Source organism: Lemur catta, chromosome 4, assembly GCF_020740605.2.
Source record: "Lemur catta isolate mLemCat1 chromosome 4, mLemCat1.pri, whole genome shotgun sequence".
NCBI classification, from domain to species: Eukaryota; Metazoa; Chordata; class Mammalia; order Primates; family Lemuridae; genus Lemur; species Lemur catta.
Window position 1 is genome coordinate 22,838,328 of NC_059131.1, and position 21,945 is coordinate 22,860,272.

The 21,945-nt window shown below is 50.2% G+C and overlaps 1 protein-coding gene across 3 annotated transcripts in view; it reads right to left on the bottom strand.

The window, feature by feature from the left end:
• The window catches only part of GALNT14 (polypeptide N-acetylgalactosaminyltransferase 14), a 205,902-nt gene that overhangs the window by 132,033 nt on the left and 51,924 nt on the right, over positions 1-21,945 (bottom strand). The gene's annotated exons all lie outside the window — the stretch shown is intronic.

Genomic DNA, 21,945 nt, shown 5'->3' on the forward strand with positions numbered 1-21,945 from the left:
ACAGGAAGCAAAATATAAAGCACCGAAGGGATCTGATGGCAGAAGAGAGACAGGTCACCCATCTACTCTCTGGTGGCTAGACCCAGGCAGGAGGTCACACAGAGCCACAGGCAGGAGACCCCGGGCCAAAGTTCAGCCTGCTAAACTATCCGAACAAAAGAGGATGAGACTCAGTCATAAAAATATTGCTCATAAAAGAAATCATGCTCCGGAAAAGGAGCAATTTAAATGAAAGCTGAAATTATTATTCGCAGCACAGATACCGTGTATCTGCAGGCCCGCTGCTCTCAAATGGATCATCCACATAACGCTGGCAGTCTTCAGAAGGGCTGATGAAGATTTGGAAAGTGTAAACCCATCAGTGGGGTGCCAGCATGCGGTTTTTCATTTATTCTGCTATCTTCAAAAGCTTAAATGATGCGAGCACTTACCCCTTTGCAAGCTCTGACCTTTGAATAGCACTTTAAACTCTTGAATTAAAGGCGTCATATGAAGCCACTGCCTTGTCATTTCATTTGATCAAATGACTAGTCTGGGAATGCAAAACTTCAGGGACAAAACAGAATGGCCCAGGTCAACTGAGACTATAGCTACCAGAGGCCAAAGGGGCCCTCATGCCATTAGCTGATCTCTGAGCCCTGGCGGGCCCCAGCCACCGAGTATCTATGCCACTGATCCAAGCAGGGCACTGGGTCCTGGGAGGAGCCCCCTGTCATGACGGGAGGACTCTGAGCAGGCTCACTGCAAAGGGGACAGGCTCCCTGCCTGCTGGCCCCTGGCAATGAATCCTCAGAGTGGCCACTTGCAAGAGAATTAATAGTGGGAATGTTATTTCTCCTGCCTTCCAAGGTAGCAGGGGAAAGATCCGACTGGTATGGTGACTGGCTGCTTTATTTCTTTTAGAAAACCGGCCCAGCCAGAGAGGACAGCAAAGAGCCTCTGCCCGGCCTGGCAACAGGACCTCTAGTTACGCTGCACGGAAACAAGAGACCGGGACGGTGTAAAAACCAACGATTCTCCTCGCTTGCAACTTTCAACCCAAGGGGAGTGTAGCTTGGTTGAGAAATTAGATGTGTTGCTGAAAATTCAATTAAAAACTTGAACTTCAGGTCAAATTAAAAGCCCAGGGGCACAGGCAATCTACAGCAGAGGTTCTAGCTCTCAAACAAAACCTGAGAAGCTTTTGATAATGCAGATTCCCAGGCCCTGCTCCCAAAATTGTGATTCAGCAGGTGTGAGGGTGGAGCTGTGGGAGTCTACACTTTAATAAGCTTCCCAGGTGGTTCCGAGGTACAAAGGTGACGTGTGGATCACACTTTAATGAAACACCCAGTGGAAGGTGATAATATTTGGGTTTACTCTTGTTCATTCAGTGGGTTCAGTCTCATCTGTCCCTACTCTCCTTTCCCAGGACACTTGCCTCAGAAGTGTGACCATGAAAAAGGATCAGTGCTTAGATCAGTGCACCAGGAGGCACAAAGAGCCTACCCCATCACAGGGACATCCCTGGAGCTTGGTCCCAGGGATCGGGCCTCAGGCCCTGGGGAGCCCCCGGCCAGGCCTTACAACCCAGAAGAACACTGAGCCATCACCCTCCACAGTCTGGCACCTACGACTGCAGGTGAACGTATGTAGAGGCCAAGACGGTGCAGCCCCGGTGTTCTGAGTCATTTCTGTACGTGCATGCCGTGGGGAAGCCTGTGCGTCCCTTGCCAGAATAACACTTACAAATGTTTAAAATAAAATGCATGGCATCACAAAGGAAATAGGTTATATTGAAATACGGTTTTTCAAAATATTTTTTAAATTTGTGTTAGAGTAATGCATGCATTTATTCATTGATGCACTAAACAAGATCTGGCAGCAGGTCTAGTAACTGATGCAATTTCGAGGTAGTGACAAGATGAAAACATTTCCAAATACCTGGAACAGCAGCATCACGTAAGGGTAAAGCTTGGGAGAGCCAGCCTGGCCACTGGGACACTGGGCTTGGCTCCAGGACCACACAAGAGGCAACAGCCCTTTTAACAATCTCCACATGCTTTATTTTTTTTATTCATCGAGCCTGATGTCATCACATGGCACCACACTCTCCTGGAGCGTGTAACACTAGCGCAGCTGAGGGACAGGGTGCCTGGCCCTGATGCTCATGTCAGAGACTCAGGTTTGCCTCCTGGCTTTGCTCCCTTTGCTCGCCCCAGGTTCCGCCAATAGATTGTCTTTGACCTTTTCCACTCCTGCCTGCACCCCAGACCACTGCTAACCTGTCTGCTTTAGGGTTGGGTCCAGCCAGCTGGAGGTGCCTGCAGGAGACCCGAGGGAGGGAGGAAAGAAAGGCTGGGGTGTGCGATCCCTACCTCCTCCCGTCAACGCCACGCCACTGGTGGTTTTCACTCCCATCAGGGGCCTTCTGCCAGGGATCCGGGGCTGCTCCCAGCCCTGCCCTCCTGCTCCAGGAGGTAACTGCTTCCCACTGTTGCTGGGGGAATCCCTGAGGGATTCCCTTACTCCTGCCCATGCATCTTTCAAAAGCCCCTTCATGAACGGCCCCTCAGACACGCCTACTGCATGTGCTGGCTGCTTCCTGCCAGGAACCCCACGGATACAACCGCCAAGCCTCAGGCTCCTCGTCCACGGAAAGGAAGCCGGGGCACCCACCTCCCGGGGGCTGTGCGGAGCAGCTGGGGTAGTGTGTGCGAAGGGTTCCGCAGGGTGCCCGGCCCGAGAGGAGCTCTCGGTGAGTCATCTCTCACTGCGGAGCCAGGGGCTGGCAGGGGGCTCTGAGGACAGGCTGCTCTGCAGCTCACTCTCAGTGAACCAGGACGGCCAGGATCCCCCTAGGGGAGGTCTTCTGGTGGCACAAAGGGCTCAGACATCTGCCCTATAAAAGCAGCCAGCAAGGGTTCCCCGGGAGAAAGGAGGAGGTCAGACTGGCCCCAGGGGAATGAGGGGACCATGTGGGCTTAGGGGACTAAAGGGCACCCCTAGGTTTCCTCTTCACTGGCCTCCTTTCCCACATGGGTGATAAATGCTCACATCAGGCACGGGCACTGAGCCTTCACATACAATGTCCCACTCGATAATAACCCCCATAACCATAATGTTATGAAGTGGGCCTATTACACTACTTATTTTTTTTGGATGAGACCAAGTTCAGAGATATTAAGAACTTGTCCAAAGTCATACGTCTGCTAAATACCAGCACCAGGCCTGGTTCTCAAGTGTTCTAAGCAATGTCTCAAATGCTTTCCCAACAAAAAGACCTAAGACAGCAAACACAAATAACTCAACTGAAACTCTGCCCTTCCGTAGTTTGGGGGCCAGAAAGAGACCCTTCCAGAAACAGAAGGGAAACAGAGAAACAGAACGAGCACTGAAGATCCAGTCATCCATCTACTAGCCATTGTTTGTGGTCTCGTTGTGTAACTTAGTGAAAATAATTTCAGTAAAGAGCACACAGACAAAAGAAACATCTTTAAGGACAAGCTGGAGGGTTGGAAATCTCAACCTCTTTATTTCCCAGGGGACAACATTTTCTCAACCTTGGCTTAATGGGGGAAAGTAAGCCTGCCTGGTGGCCTTGACCTCCTCCTCGCCTATTCAGCATTAATGAAGAGAAAAAAAAAAAAAAAAAAAACATTGATAGTCCTCCTTGAATTAAAAACAGAAATCACAGCCCATTTCTATTCCAAATAAAAGTAGTCTAAGGCTTTATGTACCCATCCTCAAATGTTACTTATCCTGAATAAATACTATCAGAAATTCAATTTAATATACAGTTCACGGGTAATGGTTGCTATGGTCTGAATGTCCCTGTCCCACTAAAATACCTATGTAGAAACCCTTACCTTCAAGATGATGGTATTAGGAGGTGGGGCCTTTGGAGGCGATTAGGTCATAGGGGCAGAACCCTCAGAATGGGATCAGCACCCTCACAAAAGGCCTGGGGGAGACCTTCTGCCCCTTCCACCATGTGAGGACACAGTAAGAAGGTGCCATGTAGGAGCTAGAAAATGGGTCCTCACCAGACGCTGACTCTGCCTTGATCTTGGACTTCCCAGCCTCTAGAACGGTGAGAAATAAGTTGCTGTTGTTTATAACCCACCGAGTTTATAGTATTTTGTTATAGCAGCCAGAATAGACTAAGACAACGCCAAATTATACTACTACTACCCTTTCAGGGGAAATTCCCAACCTCCTGGAATGCTTGGTGTCTACATCATCCCAAACCCTTTCCCCTCCCTAGCCCTTGAAAGGCTTCATGGTCATTAATTCCCATGATCTCCCAAGAAGAAGAGAGATGTGACTAGCCGTACTTCACAGGCAAAGAGACCAGAGGCAGAAAAGTCACATGGCTTGTGCAAAGGTGAGGAGGAAACCAGTGATCCAGCCAGGACCAGGACCAAAGAGGCCCAGGTCAGGGGAAGAATCTATCACTACCACACGGCTTTTCCAGGTCGTCTTTCTCCGCCCAACAGAAACAAGTTACTCTGGTTTCCACTTTGCAAGACCTCCAGGCACACACAAGCCCACTAAGGCCTCCTTCAGAATAAGCCCTCTTTAACTTAAGCAGGGCCAGTGTTAAGCAGGCCCCACTCCTGCCAGAGAGAAGCTCTTCAACAGAGGGAAAGAACTGATTATGCACTCCCGGGCTCAACAGGAGAAAGCAAATCCATTGCGAGTAAACTGCATCAGCCTTCACAGAGCACGAGGAACCTGTTCATAAAACATTTGCTAAGCATTAACTACAGTCCTGCTATTAAATGCTGTTAATAGCAGCTCCTCAGAACTGTGCCTCACCAGTCTAGCTGCACCTTTAATGGACTAGCGGCTGTCAACATGACACCCGGGACCCCGCCACGGCACAGCTGGGGCCATGTGCTTAAGTTAAACAGCTCTCTCGATTAGTTCCGGTGCTTGGGGCCCAGCAGGTCACCTCTCTCCCAGGGAAGCCACTGAGGGGCCCGAAGGCAGCCAATGCTACAGAACCACCTGGCTCTGCCTTGCTGTGTCCTGTGTCTTGACTGGGCTCCACCCAGCCAGCACTTTTCTAGGGAAGCCCCAGGACACAGCAAGGTGATGGGCTTCTAGTGCCACAGGACTGATGGAGGCTGCCTTTAGAATGGAAGACTTTCTTCCCAGGAGGCTTCTAAGAGAAGGCAGGCCTTCCTCTGGCTCTTCCTTCTGCATTCCTTCTGATCTTTCTTTCCCTTTCCTTTTTAATTGTTGGAGTTTTTCTTCCATCATTCAAGCAATCCCCGTTTGCCCATCCATACCTAGGTGGTCAACTCTCTATCTCCCGTGACCCCGAGCACAGGCCTCCCCACTAGACGTCCCATTTGGACGATCCATAGACCCCTCAAGCTCAGCACATCTACAACCTTGTCTCCACCTCCCATAACCAAGGTGGTCCCTCTCCGCCCAACCCCAATTTCAACAGCAAGTTCCTGTCTCCATCCAGTTTCTCAAACCAGAAACTTGGCCTCTTCCTTAATTTTTCTTTCTCAACCATCACATCCAATGATGGGTTTATTAATTCTACTTCCAAATATCTCCAGCATCCACCCTCATTCTCTCTCCCATTTTAAATGAAATTGCCCCATCTTAGTCTGGGCTCCCATCACTACTCCCCAAAACAACTGAGTACCCCTGTCTCCCCACCCCAATATGCGTTCTCTAAAATATCACCAGGGTGATGTTCCTAAAACTGGGCAGTGACCATAAGTTCCCCTCCCAGAAACAAACCCTTCATCCTGCAGTTCATGTGGCCTTTCCCACTCGGGCCCAAACTCTCTGGCCAGTCTCACCTCAAGCTACCAGACTACTGTGCTACCTAGGAAACAGGCAGGTGCAGCAATGCCTCCACTTTGGCTCATACTATCCCCTGAACTGGAATGTTCTTTCCTTTATTCCTTTTCCTTTAGACCCAGTTCCTGTCCCTTTCAGAAGAGAGTCCTTGCAGACTGTTCTAACCTGCTGCTGAGTGCTCATCACCATATCTTGTAACCCTGTCATCTGCCCCCAGGTGCCTACTGCCACCACTGGCACTGAACAGTCCTTGGAGACAGGATCACAGTTTACATTTATTCACACCCTGGCATTTAACACAGTGCCTAAAACAAATGGTTTCAATAAATTCTTGAAAATGAATTGAATTCTTGCCTGGTGGTACTTAAATACAATTTTGCCTAGATGGAAAAGATTTGAGAAGATGACTCTACAGGAGGGGACTTCCAAAATGAGGATTTCATTCTCGTTGCATGCCTGTTGGGCAAAGAGTTCCCCCGTACAGATGGCAGGGAAGGAGAAATGGCAAAGCTCGCAGCTGGCTCCACAAGAACTCAGAATGGATGTCACATCTACACTGGTGGGTCGCGGCTCTCTCCCCCCGAGAAGCTGCTGCAAACACTCGATTTCAGTGGCCGTGGAGACTGAAACTCAGCTGGGTACAAATCTGTTGCTGTGTTCCTACTGTGTCCAAGGACACAAATCAAATGTAAAATAACGTTTCTGCCCACACAGTGCTCACTGGCTCCCCCGAGAGTCTAGTCACAGGCACATAACAGACGAGAATCATATAAGATGATACATTTCTAGAATATTAGACCTAGAAACAACCTCCTGGGTTAACCACTCCAGCGCTTTTCAGACCTCCCTCAGAGCCCCAGATCCCATGGTGGTGCGGAGAGGAAACTCAAGTGGCAGGTGCTGCCTCCACCCTGTGCTGACCTCTGGCCCCCCGAAACCAGAGGAGCTCCACTTCTATCCAGTTCATATCTGGGAACTAAACTGAACAAAAAGGATTCCGCTGGGGGAAACATTTGAAAATTTACTTCCAGTCCCCTCAGGTTATTCAATCAGCTTATAGAATAGCCAAGACTGGATGTTTACATGTCAAAATATACAGCTAATTTCTGTCGGACGGGCAGAACTGAGATCGTCCGACTGGATCTTGCCAGATGCAGCTACACCGGGAGGTCTACACCAGCAGTCCGAGCTCCCCAGTTCAACACCACAACACGACATCGCTTCTCAGAAATGGCGCTGCTCTAAATAAATGCGACAGGAAGGCGAGGAGGCTGCAGAAGAGCTAAGTATATTTGTTAAAACTACGCAGCCAGTTCCTCTCCTGGGAATAACCTTCCCTTTGTCTGTATCGATCCCCAGAACAAACAGGGATGAGAAGGGACAGAGCCGTGAAAAACCTTTAGCACTTCAGAGCGATCTGTCTCCTCCCTCCCCGCCAGCAGATGAAGCGCTCACACTTCCAGGCTGGCGGAGCTTCTCCCCGGGAGGTGAAAAGTGGGGAGACGGGGTGGCTGGCACCAAGCCTCAGGCTGACCTCTCCTCCCCAAGTCAGCCCCAGGACCCCCCCCCCAGCTCTGGACTCCCACAGGATGGACGGTCCACACATCCAGCTTGGTCCTTTATTGGCCACAATTCAGTTTTATTATTTTAAATAGCATGTGGATGCTTGGAGTCCCCAGGGCCCTGGGGGCAGAGGCGATGTCTGATGCTTCACATTCTTCCTTCTTCCTCACTCCTCCTCCCCCGAAGGCTGGGATGACAGTGGGGACAGCACCACCACGGCAGCCCACGCCCCTCCCCTGATGGGACAGCTGTGTGAACTTGGGCAAGTTGGTGACGCTCTCAGAGCGCTGTTTTCTGCATCACGAAAATGGGGAGAACACTTTTCAGGAGAATGGTGAGAATTAAGACAAATTAGATGCTATAGGCTCAGGGCCTGGTGAGATTGGCAGATGAGAGGCAGGAACAGGGGGCAGAGCGCTGGGGACAGTGAGTCAGGGCCAGCAAAAGGACAGGAGGAAGGCCCTGCAGTGAGCAAATGCTGCTGCACACCTTCCAGCCCAGTCTACATGACGACAGTCCTGCAGGGTCACAGACTGACAGGTCCTGCTCATTTACTGTGCTGAAAAAACTATGTTGAAGCACTGTTGAAGGAATCACATTCAACCTGTGCTGGGGAGCTTCCTACCTTGAGAAAGACTGTAACAAACTCTCCTACAAATCCCCCCGGACGCCCAGCAAATTCTCCCTGGGTGCCCTGGGAGAACGAAGAGCCAGGCAGAAGGAAGGACGCAGACCTGGGTTAGAGCTCCAGCTGTGACAGGCTCATGCCTTGTAACTTACCTAAATATCCCCAGAGACTGTCCCAAAACTGAACCCATGGAACTTAACCCGAGGAACTCCATGCAAAGGCTGGAGAGCACAACAGCAAGAGCGTTGGCCTTCAAGTCCAGATTCAAATTCCTTTCCCTTGCTGTGTGACCTAGGGCAAGTGGCTCAACATCTCTGAGTCTTACATTAACTCCCATACAGGGTTGACATGAGGGAGAAATGAGACAATGGCTGCAGGTGCCCAGCACTGAGCAGGAGGCACCCATGGCAGGGCCCTGTCCCGTGACCCTGTTTCACTGTTGTCATCTCATGGAGGTTCCGCTCTCCGAGTGTCACCGTTCTGTGCTTTGCATCAGCTCCTCAGCCAAGCCGCTTTTAGGCCCCCGGGGCCAGAGCACGCCCGTCCAGGGGGACGGAGGAAGGATTCATGTCACCCTCCCGGCCGTAAAGCACCCAGCCGCCTGTCAGGAGCACAGGAGCGAGGCTGGGCCCAGACAGCAGCCGTTACTCATGGCTCTGCCTGAGGACGCCAGCGGCTGCAGGGGGTGCGGAGGGGGCGGCATCCAGCCACCTAGAAGGGTCCCCGTTTGCTTGTGAAAGAGGAACACGGGGCTTATGCATGTCACTCAGGCTGAGCGAGCAGGCAGGGGCCGCGCAGGGAGCCTTAATGAGCGTCTCCCCTCAGAAATGCTGACAGGAGCCGGACGTGAAGCACGTCTCTGCCAAAACGCCATCGTCCCCAGGATCCCAGCGGGAAGATGAAACCGGCTGCAGATACTGGCTCCTGTGAGGAGCGCGGCACAGAGCAAGCAGCCTGCAGGGCCGCAGGTGCGCGGGGGGGAAACCGGGCCAGGGCGCTGCTGTCACCGCCACAGGCCCCTCTGGGGTGGCCTGCCCCTGCGGTGCCACACAACGCCAGCCCCCAGGCTGGGCCGCCCTCCAGAAACAGAAGGAGAAATGTAGTCGTATGGGGAAGCGGCCCAGGCTGTGGAAAACCCAATTCCCAAACCAGCCAGGCTCACTCTCGTCACGGCCCAGGGGCCCAGACACCGGCCCTTCCCTGCTCTCAGCAATACCAGTGACACAGAAGGGCCGGGACAGCCTGCCCTCAGCCAGGGCCCTCCTTTGTCCGCCCCCAGTGGTCTCGGCACCACCACCCCTCAGCGCTTACAGCGTCTGTCCTGCTGCCACCACCCTCCAGCCCCGGCCCTCTCATCCTGACACCAGGCCTTCCTGGTCTTGGTCCCCTTGTCTGTCACCTGGGCCATGCAGGGGGGTGAGCGGGAGAGTCCCCCAAGCCCAGTGCTCTGTGCTGAGCAGAGGAAGAGCTGCAGGAACCTCAAAACTTCAACCACGCAGCAAGGCCAGGAAAAGGAGCACATGTCCCCAGAGGGGCCAAAGAGAAGGTCAGAGTGCCCCCGGCACCCCCCAAGAAGCCCTGAGAGGCCAGGAGTGCCACGGTGAGTGCAGAGGCACAGGAGTCACCGAGGGACTGGGCCTTGTTCATGCACCCCTAGGACTGTGCACACAGTGGGGCTCCCCCCAAAGCACCCAGGAGGTGTTGTGAGGGCAGGTGGAGCACTCGCTCAGGACAGCAGCTCAGCGTGCTGGATCCATCCTGACACTGAGCAGGGACCCCAGCTCTGCCCCTGCTGGCTCTGTGGCTGAGATTGCTTTCCATGCCTCAGTTTATCCACCTTCAAAGACACAGGAGCCTATCTCTATGGCAAAGGGAGGAGCCGGGCGTCTGAGTCTACTCATGCAACGAAAATGACCCTTCGAGTGGATACAGTGCTCTCTCACTACTGTCAGCTCACTTCAGTTTCACAAAAATGTTGTGAAATGAGCAGGCCTCATCCCGTTTTCCAGACACGGACTAAGGCTCCGAGGTCCTCAGTGGCGGCGCAATGGCACCCAGTGGCTAAGGCAATCGGGCAGTCTGGGCATGCACGGTGTTACCGCTCCCGTGGTCCAGGATCTGGGGAGAAGCAGGCAGGAAGGCTGTGGATACACCCCCCCATTCTGGAATCTGCTTTCCTTCCTATGGGTGTTGATTCTCCCCCTCTGCACCTAAAACATAGCTCAGGAGCCACCCCTTGCCCTGCCTCAGGATGCATCCTCATCCTGCCCCTAGGCCCTGCCCAGAAAGGGACTCCAAGTCCATTCTCAAAACTGGAACCTCTGGTCAGGACCCTGGGGCCCAGCCCAGCAGGCCCCCATGTTCCGGTTGCTCCTGAAGCAAGACGAAGGCTGCACACCAACAAGGGCCATAACTAACAGCAAACACTTTGAACAGTAACGAAGGCTGCAGAGCTACCCCCTTCTACCTTCAAGCCCCACTCTCTCCAAAGTAGCCAGGGACAACCTTCCTGAACACGGAGCAGCCACCACCAGCCCCTGGTAGCCAGGGCAACAACGGGCCCCAAGGTGTTTAAGATGATGCTGGATTACTTATAATGAAGTGAGAGCAACCAAAACATCCACCAATTGATGAATGGGTGAACAAAGGGGGCATATCCATATGGTGGAATATTACTTGCTAATAAAAAGGAATGAGTGCTACCACATGCAAGAACCTCGACGCCCCCATGGTAAGAGCAGCCAGTCACCAGAGGCCACGTATTGTATGACTGTGGTTACATGAAATGTCCAGAATAGGCAACGTATGGAGATGGAAAGCAGATTAGTGGTTGCCTGGAGCCGGGTGGGACATGGAGAGCCAATGGTAACGGGTGCAGGGTTTCTCCTGGGGGACAGAGGTGTTCTAAAATCAGACTGCGGTGATGGTTGTGCACCCCTGAGAATACACTAAAACCACTGATCTTCACATTTTATACAGTGGCTGCTACAGTATGTAGATTGTATTTCAACAAAGCCATTCAAAAAAAGTAGATGCTGCGATCACCACCTTCATCTTCTGTTTTGGAAAGGGACAGGAGAAGGCTGATATCTCAGAAAAAACACTAAACGTTCTGAATGTTATTGACTACAAGGCCACGCAAGGAAGGTGACATGGTCCGTGCTTATTAGCGTGTACTTGTCTCCAGACAGGCTAGACAGCCTGAATCTGCCCTCTGATCACCATATTTGTCATTTATGGCATCCAAGTTCTGTAGTAAGCACTTTGTTTATATTCCTTCATTTATTCCTCACAATAGCCCTATAAAGGAAATGCTTTTATTATCCCCATTTTACAAATGAGGAAATGGGGTCTCCGGGAGGTTAAATGTAACATCTGGGCAGACCACGAGTGCTGGTGCCGGGGCTGAAGCCCAGGCAATCTGTCTCCAGAGCCTTCCCTCGTAACCCTGACCCTGGGAGCATTTGTTTATGGCAACCCAGGATCGCATCCGCCACCGAAGCAGCAGGGCCCGAGCCTCCTGGGAACTTGACACCCAGCAGGAAAAGGGGAACTCACAAAAGGAAGATGTCGTTTTCTTCCTACGAGGCCTTGGGCAACAGCAAGATGGATTTCTTTTTAAATGACTGTCCACTGTTGTGTGTGATAGCTCTTTGGTTTTATCTAATCCTGATCAGTTCACGTTACTGCTGTCATTTGTCACCCCCACCCGATGGGGTGATGAACTGTCTTGCTCAGCCAGAAGCAGGTGCCAAGACCAGGAAGAGAGAAATGCATCAAGGCCGGCCCGAACCTGGGAAAGGTGAAGGAAAATGGCTTCATGCACCGGTGCAAAGCCACAGTCCTTTCTGCGTCCACTGACACCTCTCCTCTGAGTCCCATGAAGCATCCTCCAAGCACCTCTGGGAGGACAGAGACGAAGTGGAAGCTACCACAAAACTAAAGTCCCGGGAAGCCTGCTGCCCCAAAGCAAGACATACGAGGCCTTCTTCCCAGGTTGACAGGGTCTGTCCCACCATCCCCACACCCACCAAGTGCCTTCCTAAATTCCATCAGGACCTGGAAAAGACCCCTAAATTCATCCAGCCTCCAGAAAGGAACCCATAAACAAACCTAGGAGATCAGTTTGGGGACTGTTGAGATTCCACCGTTCCTCTAGAAGGAATCTAGAAATGGCAACACTACCCATGCTTTGCCCAGGCTGTCCTGCCCTCAGGAAAAGAGATGCTAGAGACCCCCGGGGTGGGTCCCTGACCTGAAGACCACCTCCTTCCACCTGCCCACTTTACACCGAACTCAAACGAGCTTGCAGTTGGGCTCCCCCAACCCTGTGACTCATCCATTTTCCACCAGCCTGAAAAAGGCTCAGCAGCAATTTATCACCATGCCAGAGGGGAGGCAGCTGACAGCCACGAGCCAGCGCAGCCGAAACAAACAAGGGCAATGCTGGGAACTGCACTTCTAATTTAAGGTGAAATCCTACCTCCTGAAGTCTGATTTTTTTTTAGGGTTCATCCAAATTCCAGCATCCAAATGCCCAATTTGTTGAGTTGGTAGGATGATCCAAAATCCAAAATCCTTTGTCCAATTGCAAAAAGGAAAATTTGGAAGTTTGAGTAATTTGATGTTGAAGGTATGCAGAGAGGCTGGCCCTACTCAGGGACGGGCACTGTGCTTGCAGGAGCAGTAAGTGCCATCTGTCTTTATTGGCAGAGAGGTACCAGGGCCTCCCTGGACTTGGGAAAAATGAAAGCAGAACCAGGGTCCACCAAGAATGAGTCTGAGTCCTCCCTGGACTTGACCTTTTCAGCTATTTCTTGAACAGAGTCCAGAGGACACTAGAGCATCCAGAGGATAATAAAGAGCCAGTGACTTTGAGGAGAGCAGTTAGAATCTGAAACCAAGGGTGGACAGAGGAGCTTCCTTCAGAAACTGGTGTCCTTTGCTGCAGCCGTTCCAGCCCTTCCCTGTCCGCCCAGGAAGGGAGGGATCCACACAGCCAGACCCAAAGTGGCCAGGCCCTGTGGGTTCTCACCCTGTGTGCCTAGCCTGCCTTTCCTGCTTTGCCTGCTTACCTGGCTCACCTGGTCCCAGGAGCCTGCCCCTCAGTTTCCATGTGCTCCCGGCTCCCCCCTTCTTGTGTGAGTTTCCTTCCTCTCACTCCCGCGCCTCTGAATTCTTACAGCTCTCTGATCCTTCAGACCCTGCAGCAGGGCTCTGGGCTCTGGGGCAGCACTGACTGCAGAATTGATAAGGCCCAGTGCAAAATGAAAATGCAGGCTTCTTGTTCAAAAGTCATTAAGGAATTTCAAGACGGCAACAGCAGAGCAGGAAACCAAGAACAGACCTCTCTGCAGCCACATGGCCACACACCCAGGAGGCCGCCTGGAGATGCTGACCTTGCAACTGCCAGCAGAGATGGCACCCAGGGGACAGTGAGGCTGGACGGTGGGGTCGCATGTTCGAGAAAGGAGAATGGTGATGGGGAGGGGCCAGGAAGGGAGGTGTGCCAGAGACATGTGAAGAACACGGAGGACCTGGGCCAGAGAGGGGCAGTTCAGGAAGGCATGACCTTCAGCCTCTGCTGTAGCCAGGGCTGGGGCTTGGGGACTCGGTCCTCTCCCTCCCTCCCTCCCTTCCAGTCAACTCCCTCTACCATGTTTATTTCTCCAACACACACCAGAGATATACATCAATTTTTTCCGCTTTCATTCTCACCTTCCTCTGGTCTCCTGGCCTCTCCTCTCTTCATCCTCTTTCTGCCTCGCATCTTTCCTGCTCTCGTTTCCTGTTTCACAGTCCCTTACTCTGGTTTGCTGGGAAAACTCTGCCTTCCTCTGCCTCTCTCTTACAGCCTGGACTTACAGCCTGACAGCCTGGAACTCCTGGAGCTGAAGGAGACCCAGAGGACACTCGGTTCCACCACAAACCTGACTCACGCGTCCCTCCTGCAGCAGCCCTCACCTCAGTGGACAGGGAGAAGCGACTTCCCATGCAGCCCTCCAGACAGGGCGAGAGTGAGGGGAGTTATGCAGACAGGACACCGTGCAAAGGTGTGCTGGAGGGGGCAGCATGGGCCTCCAGACTCCTGGCCCAGTGCTCCCTCCGTGACCACACATGGACTCTCTGCCCTGTGCTTGCTAGTTATCTACTTGCACTTTATTTGAGCCCTATGTTCTCTGCACATAACAATAAATTGGCTTTTGCTCTCGAACAGCTTAGCATTGGGCACATGGAAGAAGATACTGATAAGGAAAGCTCCAAAGTTCAGGGGCAACAGCAGGAACCACAAGACACAGGCACTCTTTGCAGAGAAAACCCCTCCCCTCATTGCTTGAGTGATGACAGCAAGTGGTCACCCAGAAACAGTGTGTAAGGACTTCCTATCTGGAATCAAACAGCCCCAGCACCAACACTAACCAGCTCTATAATCGTGGTCTAGATATGCATCTACTCTACGCACAGGGTCCGCGTCTGCAAAACGGGAATATTGACAGGACTCTCTCCATGGGGGTTTCATGAGGTTTAGACAATGAAAATAACTTTGTCCTGGGCCTGGCATATTACATCCACTCAAAACATGTCAGTTATAAACATGGGACTTAAATAAATATAAACACTTGCTGTACACCAACCAAATGCAGGTGTTGGTTCTAGGCATGGAAGATAGAGTGGCCAAGAAAATGACAAAGATTTTGCCTTCATGGAGCTTGCACTCCAGGGAGGAGATGGACAAATCAGTAGATAAATTATCTCTACTATGAAGAAAGACAAATTCAGAGATAAAAAGGCAAGGGGCAGCAGCTTCTGGGGTCGGATGCAAGGAAGGTGGCTGTGAACAGAGGAAAGGAAGGAGCAAACCTGTCAGCTTCCTGGAGGGAGACAACCGCAAGGCTAAGACGGGACAGGCCACTGTGGGATCAAGGACCCCCAGGGCCAGCAGGGCTGGGGCAGGAAGTGAAGGAAAGAGATGGGGTCAGGGAGGGAGGGAGGGAGGTGCCAGCTTCTGGGCGGCCTTGGAGGCCTTGATGAAGACTGTTTTATTCTAAGGGTGACAAGTGGCCACCAGAGGGTTGTGAGCTGGGGTTTGATCTGGATTCATGTTTTAAGGTAGCACTGACCTCGATGGGCAGAAGACCAAAAGGACAGCAGTTAGAGACCACTGGGGGAGAGGTGACAGTGGCTTTGATAAGGGGAGGGGCGGAACTCCCCTTCCCATTGCCACACGGTCCCTCTGCCGTAGCCTGGGCTGAGCACCTACCTACCTGTGTATTATGTAGGCCCTGAGCTCTCTGTGCATGGTAACAATCATTGGGTTTCACTGCCAACAGCTGCCTGTGAGTCGGGGAACTGAAAGAAGTAAACATGGATAAGAAATGCCCCCAAAGTGCAGGAGAAGTAGGAGAGAGAGGACTAGAGCTCACTGCCCGGGACTAAAGGACACAGGACTCAAGGACAGAGTCCTGCTTCAGCAGAGAGTGCTGAGCAAAGCACGCAGCCTGCTGGGCCAGCCCCCGTCCAACTTTCAGCTGCATGACCTTGGAGAAGTCACTTGGCATCCCAGGCTTTAGCGCTTTAGCTTCCTCAACTGTAAAATGGAGCAAACAAGGGACAGTTGCTGCGAGCAATAGTGACAGCACATATGCAGAACTGGGCATACCATAGGGCTTGCACTGTCCCTGGGCATCTTTTGGGGTTTTCTGGCTTAAAACCACCAACATTTTTTATTTCTCACATCTCTGCATAATCCCAGAGTCTGCCAACCTAAGCTGGGCTTGGTTGAGCAGAGCTGGGCTCGCTCATGCTGTCTGTGCTCAGCCTGCAGGTCTGCTTGGGGCTAACTGGTTCAGGATGGCCTCAGCTGGGAACGCTAGGCTCTGCTGCACATGGTCTTTCATCCTGCAGCAGGCTGGCCTCTACCTGTCCTTAGGTGGTGGCAGAGGTGAGAGAGAGAGAGAGATGCGTGCAAGCCTTCTGGAAACCCAGACTCAGCATTTACATTTTGTCAGTTCTATAATATTCTATCGGCCAAAGCAAATCAATCACAAGACACCCAGACTCAAGAGGTGGGAAACTGACTCTCTTGACTAGAATGCAAAGGGTGTGGATACAGGGAAGGATGGGAAAACTGGAGCCATGCTGAAATCAATCTATGGCAACTAGATCCAAGATGTAATCGTGCTATTGCCCATGCATCTTTTACATGCAAATGTGTCTCACACTACCGCAAGCCTCCATCCACCTAGAAGCTACTCCTGAGAGGTTTGCTGATTGATCTGGAAACAATCAGAAACAATCTGAGTGCTGGAAACCAGATTTGAAAAGTGTTTCTCAACTGATGCAGAATGTATGTCACAGCTGGATATCATAGTGTTTCCGAGAAATAGAGAGGAACGCCAGGAAGAGGTTCGGCTGGCCTGTGCCCAGCCCCGAGAGTGACAGCCTGTTTACAAGAGCTATTAGGGGCTGCTGCTCCTCGGATGCTTACGGGATGATTTACTCCACCAGGACTGCCAGGCTGTTTTTTTCTTCCCTTTCACTGCTGAATTGATTATTGAATCACAAATATTCCATCTGAAAAACATGATTTCAAGGCAGGCAAGAAGTTTAAAGCCCATGGTAAAAAGACCCTTCCCCCATCCTGCGCTCTGCGGCTCTGGCAGGTTCTACAGACACATGCGTGAGTTAAGGAGAGAAATCTTTCGAAAGCACCCTACAAACAACTCTGACAGCCACAAGTCCCACAAGAGCAAGGACTGCATCTTGTTGCCTAGCAGAGAATTCCCCAAGCACAGTGCCTGACACTCACTTCAAAAAATACTTCTTGAATGAATGAATCAACCAATCCATCTACCTGGCCAGAAGCTATTTTAACTCGAGCAGACCCAGGTCACCAACAGACCTGGAAACCATTGTATATAAGAACAGCTGGAAGAACTGGAGAAAGTTAAGTAGGAAGGAGGCAGGGACACGATGCTGCCACCAACACTTAGACAGCTGTCCTGCTCAAGTCTCCTTGCCTCTACGGAGCACCCACCAGGCACCCTGCAATGCAATCCTTCTAACAAGACTTCAAGGTCCATTTTATTACTCATATTTCACATATGAAAAAAACTATGACTCAGAGAAGCTCAATGACTGGCCCAGTGGACATAGTTCCCAGGTGATAGGTAGGGATATCACCCAATGTTCCATCCATAGCTCCACACTTTAGAACCATCTCTGATCCTGTGAACACCCTGTCTTCACTCCTCTGAGCTCACCATCCTCTGGGGATCCCTTTCTGCGGGAAGCTCAGCAAACAGTGCCAGGGCACGGGTCCTACAGAAATAACCACTATAGGTTGAGGTCACCATGTGATGAGCCCTGTTTACCCGCTGCTACAAATGCAAGAGGTTCACTATATGGGGGTGTGTATACATATACATATATTTACATATACATATGTATCTAGTGGCCTCCAGAAACTCATAATCTATTTGAGAAAATCAGAAACTATGAGCAATGCAATAATATTGTCTTATTGACATAGACAGTAAGAACCAAAGGTAGGGAACTATATGATTTGTCATCCAAATGGGAATACTTTTAAGAATGAATACACTGCTCTTGGATGACAGGTGTAAACTAAGACTGGCCAAGATGAACCAGGATGTAATGTCACCATAGCTGGACAGTCACGAGCTCCAGCCAAAGTTATGGACACTCAGCTTCCAATGTCCTATACAAGTGCTGACTTTTGCACAATGCCATTCCATCCCTTGTGACAACATCATTGACCGTAAAAGTTTTAGGGAAAGATTAATGACTATTATACAAATCTATTTGTATTAATTCAGTAGAAATCCTTATAATAATTGCAGCTTCTGTTTACTGGATACTGCAGAAAATGTGCTAAGCCATTACAAACATCATCCCATTTGATTCTCACAATGACAAGAGGTGAGTATTACTGGACCCATTTTATAGATAAGTAAAATAGGTACAAGGAGGTTAGGCTAAGAGACATGCCCAAGATCACAAAAGAGTCTTCAACCCCACAACAGTTCAATTTTAAATGGCCTTATCTTAATTACAAGCTATAGGTCTTCTCATCATTTCTTTTCACCTACATTCCTCAAGGAGATTATGAAGTCTAATATATACCTCCTTCTTTTACCACTCACAGCTCAGCTCTTGCCATCTCCGGCTGTTTCTTTCTCTCCATTTTGACATCTCTCTCCCTCCCTTAACTTCTTTTCTCCTTTTCCCTTGAATTATCTCAGGAAACATTTTCTCCTCTCTCTAAATATTTCTTTCCCCAACTCCATTTCTGTTAAATACCTCCAAAGATGCTAGTCTTGTCTGATATGTCTAAGAGAGCAGTCCCCAACATTTTTGGCACCACGGAAAGGTTTCATGGAAGACAATTATTCCACGGACCGGGGTGGGGGATGCTTTTGGGGTGATTCAAGCACATTACATTTATCGTGCACTTTATTTCTATTATGATTACGTTGTAATACATAATGAAATAATTATACAACTCACCATAATGTAGAATCTAATGCCACCGCTGATCTGACAAGCAGCCGAGCTCAGGCAATGGTGGGAGCGATGGGGAGTGGCTGTAAATACAGAAGCAGCTTTGCTCGCTCACCCACCGCTCACCTCCTGCTGTGCAGCCGGGTTCCTAACAGGCCACAGACGACTACTAGTCCACAGCCCAGAGGCTGGGGACCGCAGGTCTAAGAGCTCCTTTGTCAAAAGGCAAATGAAGGCCTAGGTGGTAAAATAAAATTTTAAATAATAAACAGTTTCATCATTCAATTATGACATTGAAAGTGCCTAGAAGTCCCCTTTCAGAATCCCCAGAAATCTTCATTTGCCTCATCTATCTCTAATTAAACCAACTTTTCCCTGAACACCAGCAAAATACACACATTTCTCACTCAATTCCATCACCTTTGGGTTTTGATCCCATAGCAGGGTAGCTGCATCGCACCCCATTTTCCACTGCACACCTACAGCTTGTGGGTTACAGTCCAAGTTAAAAGGCCATTGTGGGCTGGTGGAGGCACATGATGGAGATGTATCACATTGTGCCCACGGGGAAATGTGTACCAGGTTACAGATATACTTCGGGGCCCGGCCCTATGTACGGGAGAGACCAGGGCAGGCCAAGAGGCTGAAGCAACTTGGAAGAAAACAGTTCAAGTCAGGAAGTGAAAGTCACGGACAATCTTGAGACAAGACTGGCTCCAGTGGAGACAGTGCTGGTTCTGAAATGAGGAGGCTGGAAAAAGGCCCAGCGCAAATTATGTTCATTAGTCAGTAGGGACAACAGCTGAAAAGTACCAGGCTTAAGCTATGGCAGCAAAAGTTCAGGCTCATTAGGAGGAGAAAACTTGAAAGGTAATGATCCTCTTGGACAACTTTCAGAGTTCCAGCAAGGCTTTGAAAATGTTAATGAGGTTGGATAACATTAGACAATCGGAAGTTCACCTGGTCAGGCGCCCCCAGCCCTGTCTTAATGGGTCCTTCCCTTATGAAAGGAACACAAATAAGAAAACCTTATTATTATTTTAAAGGCTACCAGAAAATTGTGTTCAGAGTTAAAGCCAACTTAAGTGGCTTTAGCATAAAGAATCTAAGTCTAAATTTCTCATCAAAGCAACCCTGGGCAGAGTTGGCTACTAAGGGATTCTCTTCCCACCCCCTGGATGCTGCTCAAATCCGCCCCACTCACCCTGCACTGCAGCCAGCTGGTATGGGCCGTCTTGGGCCCAGCTCTGCAGAAGTCCCAGAGCCAGGGAGCTCTCAGGCCCTGGGGCTGCGCTGCCCGCTCAGGACAGAGCACAGCAAACGTTCCTACACTGGAGAGCAAGGTGGGACCACAGGCTGGACGCAGACGAGCAGTCGGCAACAGCGAACAGCACAGGCACACAATGTCAAGGCAAGGGAGGAGACGCAGGCCGGGGAGAAGCCAGGCAGAGGCCAGAGGAGGACAGGCCACAAATTCAGGCACCTTCAGAGAACCCATTGGACATGCTTCCTCTCAGGGCACTGCAGTTCCATGCCCTGGAGGGAGAACAGTAGAGCCACACTGAGGTGCTGGAAGCGGGTTCAGAGTGGGATAGGGGGAGCACGTGTCAGCCACAGACTATTTTCAATTCCAGAAAACATAAATAAGACATGGAAACGCATGCTATGATATTTTGCACAGGTGACCACACGTTTGGGACACTGGCTTGTTTGAGCCAAATGCCACAGCCCAGGCTCCTCCACAGTCAGGACGGAAGTCAGATGGACAGGAAGAGGTGCTCCAGTGAGAAAGCCATGCATCTAGGGATGATGGCGTCATCTACCAGCGAGTGGTGGTATCAGACAAGAGCTTCCCATAGGCTTCCTTAGTGACGTAGGATCCTACCACACAGTACAGATCCCCCTCAGCCACTATCACAGCTACTCCCTCTGGTGGTCACCTCCTGGTGCTCCCAGAAAGGCCAGGGCTGGGCACTTAGGGCATTGCTCCAGCCGCCAGCAGGCCTGCATCTGGCCAGTTCCCTGCAACCTGGTGCCCGCACAGCCTGGCTCAGGCAGGCATGAGAGCCCTGCAAGGGTCAGGATGCCCACTCAAAGGGATGCAAGTGGCACACATTAATGTAAACAGTGCATGGGGCAAAATCAAAGCTGACCTAAAAGAATTTCTTTTAATGAAAGAAGACACAGCAAAGTAGAATATGCAGCGAAAACATTAACTCAAGTGGACTATGAAAAGTGGACTGTGTTACTCGGCACCTTAGGTCAGCATGGGAAACCAAATGAAACACATTGCCACATGACAGGGAGATTAAGGTTGCCTGAAAAAATACAGGACACCTGGGTAAGTTTGAATTTCAGAAAAACAATGCATAATTTTTTGGTATGTCCCAAATATCAAGGGGTCAAACTTATACTAAATAAATTATTCATTGTTTGTCTGAAATTCAAATTTAACTGGTGTACTCTCTCTTTACTTGCTAAATCTGGGACCTCTACCAGAGAACTATGTAGTATCCATGCCATACCTAGACTCTAAGTGTAGCTCTGTAAAAGTCCAGCAAAGCTCACTATAAATGAACAATACTTAGATGTTTGCATATGCAGAATAGTTGTTTAAAAATCATTACTTTGCAGAAAAGAAGATGAAGAGGAGAAATTATCTAAATTCAGGAATGATTGATTTATTACAGGAAACACCCAGTTCTAAGAGTCCCAGAGGACATGGTTTCTCATCCCAGGCTTTGGGACCAGTGCAAGTCACTTAATTTTTACTTTAAAGAATTAGTGTGAGGATGAAACCAGTGTTCCACTGCATTCTTTCCAACCCTAACATGATGATTCTATTCAATCAGAACTATATGAAGGGGCTGAAACATGTATTCATGTTCTAAGTCCTAGGAAAGCAAAATTAGAGGGCACCTGTTTGAGCTTGAAAGATGCAGGTACTTGATTTTCCAGCAGGTAGAGAATACACACGGCCATGTTCTAAGAGATGATGTAGTGAGGTTGAAGCCAGAAACAGGCTCAGAAAAGACAGAGGTGAATCCATAAACTCAAGAATGTTATTTGGGCCCCCAAGATGTAAGGGGTCCCCTCCCAAACATTCTGAGGCTGACACGACGGAAGAGAATACCCTTCCCTAACATAGCCCTATCTAAGACTGCATCTAATTCCAAATGTTTTGTTGCTGTGAAAATACTTTCTGAAAATAAAACCCAACTGATCCCAGTGAAGAGAATTTGTTTCAGATATGGTAAAGCTCAGGTAATCATGGAAGATGCTGACAAGGCCTTGTGAAGGCCACACCAATGGCTGGCAGAAGTCCTGCACGTGGATTTGCAGCAATGATGAAGATGAGTATCAAGCTTGTAATTATAGTGATTTCTTCTCTGCCCATAGCAAGAATGTTTTCCAAAAAAGAC